Genomic DNA, 4,157 nt, shown 5'->3' on the forward strand with positions numbered 1-4,157 from the left:
CCACAGGGAGTAGGATCTATATTGTTTCTGTTAGATGCCTACCACTTGGAGAAATGAATAAGCGTTCCTGTACATTAGAAGCTTTGCAAAACTTAAAAAATATATTTCAACAGAGCCTGTGGGAAGCTGGTTTGATTTCAGCAGGAAGCTATTTCTCAGGAGAGAAATTTGTATATAGCCCTCCTTCTTTCAAGAATGTTGACAGTTTTTCTGCTAACTCACTCCTCAAACTTTGATTTCTCTGGCCTCCCTTTACACATAAACATTGGGTTGTCCAACTCTGCCTCCAGTCCTAACTTATGGAGTGAACATCTGGGAAAAAATCAGATAGTCCAAGTCAGGAAATAGCCATCACAAGGACTACTAAAACTCTATTGTTACAAACTATAATAACACAAAGCTCACTAGAGTTTTTTTCTCTTCTTTCATACAAAACAGAATCAACAATCAAGATGGGGCAATCTGAAATGGCTTCCTCCCTTCCTTTTCTCTAGTGGTGTTTACATAATGATTGTTGACAATTTTCTTCAAAGCTATTATTGTTTTTCTTTACAGGAGCTGATTATGCACATGGAATTCTTTCATAATAATATAAATAAAAATAAAAATGTCTGCCCTTCCACAATTTTATCTTGTCAAGGCTAGGAAATTAGCCTCTCAGATTAGCCTCCATCTATATGCTTTCCAATTGGCTGCTTGCCTCTCATGCATTTTAGGGCTAAGATCACACCTTTGCAACTTCAGTTAAGGCCAAAACTTAGAACCAATTCTGTTTAACTTTTCCCAACTTGCTACTTTTTCCACCGCCTTTTCCATTTCTCACTGAATAGTAAGAAGAATAGTAAGTGATTAGTTCTAGGTTTCTGTTAAGTTTGAGCAATGAGAGGCTGAACCAGAGCATGAGTGCAACAATACTTTATTATAACAATAAAGGGCTGACCGTGCTTGCCACGCCTGGAACTGGCTCGCAGCAATCAGCAACTGGTTGGACCCCGCAGCCTGCTTTTATAGCTGGCTGCTGGGGAGAACCAACCAATGAGGAAAGGGGGAAGAACGCCCACACAAAGTGAGTGGACCTGAGTGAGAACTCCTAGAGTTCTCAGGACATAACACCCCTTCCCCCCAGATGCGAACATGCATAGTCTTTGAGGTAGGCAGGAGGTTTATGTTGGCGCCCGGAACGGCGTAGCTCTGGAACATTGTCTGTCCGTCCGGGGTCTGCCTGGGAAGGCAGAGTCGGCAAAGTGTCACCAGTGTGCCCCTCGGTTTGGGCCTGCCCGGGGCTCGTAGGGTTGATCACTGGGGTGTGCTCCTGTAGACTGGATCGGGCTGGTCAACTGTCTGGGCGCCGCTGTCTGTGTTCGGGCTGAACCGGCTGTAGGTGTGAACTGATCGCTCGGGCGTGATGTGGATGTGAGGCTGAGGATGAAGCCTCCCTCGCCTTGTGCCTCTGGGTCCCTGCTGGCGAGGGTGCTGAGGCGTCTACGCAGTTGGTCTATGTGCCTTCTCCAGACGCGGCCATCCTCCAGTCTGATCCGATACGACCGCGGCCCGGTGATGGCTACGATCTCGCCCGGGATCCACAGGGGGTCTCCAGCGAAGTTCCTCGCGAAAACTGGCTCCTGTAAGATAAAATGTCTAACCCCGATGTGGAAGCGAGGGAGAGTCAGGGCAGTACTGTGGGTGTAGTCTGTCCAATACAGTCCTCAGACGCCTGCCCATCAGGAGCTCAGCTGGGGACTTATTGGTGACTGAACAAGGAGTTGAGTGCTGGCTCATCAGGAACCGCGAGAGTTTGTGGTGCCAGTCATCCTTGTTGAACCTTGCCAGGGCTTCTTTAGTGGTCCTGATGGCCCTTTCAGCCAATCCGTTACTGGCAGGATGAAATGGGGCTGTGAAAATGTGGCGGATACCCAGGTTGGCAGCGAAACGGCTGAACTCAGTCGATGCGAACTGTGGGCCATTATCGGAGACAATGGAGTCGGGTTGCCCGTGCGTTACGAACAGGCGTGTTAACATGTTGGTGATTGCTAGTGTGGTGGTCGTGGATAGCTGTGCTACGTCAATCCATTTGGAATAGGCGTCCACGACCACTAGGAACATCTTCCCATGCAGAGGGCCGGCCAGGTCGATGTGAATTCTGGACCAAGGAGCGCTGGCGCTTTCCCATCTAGTAGGGGTGGCAATGGGGGAGCAGGACGGGATTCCTGGCAAATGCTGCAGGAACTTACCCAATTGACAATGTCCTCGTCTAGACCCGGCCACCACACGTAGCTGCGTGCTAACGCCTCATTCTCACGATGCCAGGATGTCCCTCGTGCAATGCTTCCAGAACTCGGGCACGCAGTGAGGCCGGGATGACCACCGAGTGCCCCATAGTAGACAGCCCTGCAGACTTGACAACTCCTGCATGCGAGTCTTAAAAGGTGTGAATTTGTTATCAACATTGCCACCCGGCCACCCCCTCCTCACCTAGTCGAGCACCTGGGCGGGTGTTTGGTCTGCCTTGGTTTTAGCAGCAATGTCCAGGGCAGTGATGGGTAGGTCCAACTGGGTGATCTCGAAAATAGCGTGGACAGGAGCAGGGTCTTCAGCCGGGGCAGGCAAGGGGCAGCGACTGAGTGCGTCAGCGTGGGACAGTGTTTTACCCGGGCGGTGTATAAGTCTGTAGGAGTAGGCTGCTAGGAAGAGAGTCCACCTTGTCATCCTAGAGGAGAGGACTTGAGGGGTCTGCTTGTCCCCGGCTAGTAGGCCCAGGAGGGGTTTGTGGTCCGTGACCAGCTCGAAAAAATGGCCAAAAAGGAATTTGTGAAATTTTTTCACGGCTGCAACAGCTGCTAGGGCTTCCTTATCGATCTGGCTGTAATTGCGCTCCGTAGCAGAGAGCGTCCTTGAGAAAAAGGCGATGGGAGCCTCGGCGCCATTGGGAAGCCTGTGACTTAGTACCGCCCCAATTCCAAAAGGGGAGGCGTCTGCTGCCAATACTAAAGGGAGGTTAGGGTCGAATTGAATAAGTACCGCCTCTGACGTGAGTAGTGATTTGACGGCGTGAAAGGCATGGTCTTCTTTGTGCCCCCAGTGCCATGGTGACTTTTTATCCAGTAATCTGTGTAGGGGTTCAGCTACTGATGCTTTATGGGGCAAAAAGGATGCGTAAAAGTTCAATAGCCCCAAGAACGCCTGTAGTTCAGTTTTGGAGGTTGGAGTGGGTGCCTCGTGGATTGCCTTAACCTTGGACTCCAGGGGGTGAATGCCAGAGGTGTCAATTTTATAACCCAGAAAGTCCACCTGTCTAGTGGCAATGGCACATTTTTCTTTTTTCAACTTGAGGCCATGCTGTCTGAACCTCTCTAACACAGCTCGAACTCTTTGGAAGAGTTGGGGTCTGTCCCTGGCCGAGACTAAGATGTCGTCGAAGTAGGGTACTACACCAGGGAGGCCCTGCAAAATCCGCTCCATGAGGGATTGAAAAATACCAGGGGCAACACTTACGCCAAATTGGAGATGCTTGCATCGGAAGGCACCCCTGTGAGTGACAATTGTCTGGAGTTCCGCTGTTTGGTTATCTACAGGGAACTGCTGATATGCTTGAGACATGTCCAATTTAGCAAAAATGCTGCCTGGTTCGAATGTGTGTAATAAGTGCTGGATGACGGGCACAGGATAAGCGCTAACTTGTAGAAATTTATTGATTGTCGCCTTGTAGTCCGAGCAAATTCTCAGGCTACCGTCTTTTTGAGGGGTGTGACAATGGGCCTCCCACTTGGCGAAATCTGTTGGCTCAATGACCCCTTGTTTTAATAGTTTATCCAATTCCGCATCTAGTTTTGGCCGAATAGCAAATGGGACCCTACGCGGTTTTAGCCTGATTGGGACTGCTTGGGGTCAACTGAGAATGAGATGGGGGTACCGTTATAACACTCCCAGCTCTTCGCTGAATACATCTGAGTAATCAGCGAATAAGGAGTCAGTGTCTGAGGTTGAGACAGCATGGACTCCTGTTAGCCCTAGGCCGAGATGGGGAAACCAATCGAGCCCCAATAAGGTGGGTAGATTGCCGTTAACTACCACTAGAGGTAGGTGACCTTAAAAGCTTTAAAACTGACAAGAAACTTGCCTCTGCCGATTACAGGAATGGTCTTCCCTGGTAGTCCTTC

This window comes from Pseudonaja textilis, chromosome 3 (genome assembly GCF_049901715.1).
Source record: "Pseudonaja textilis isolate UNSWEBS1 chromosome 3, rPseTex1.2, whole genome shotgun sequence".
In the NCBI taxonomy this organism is placed as follows: domain Eukaryota; kingdom Metazoa; phylum Chordata; class Lepidosauria; order Squamata; family Elapidae; genus Pseudonaja; species Pseudonaja textilis.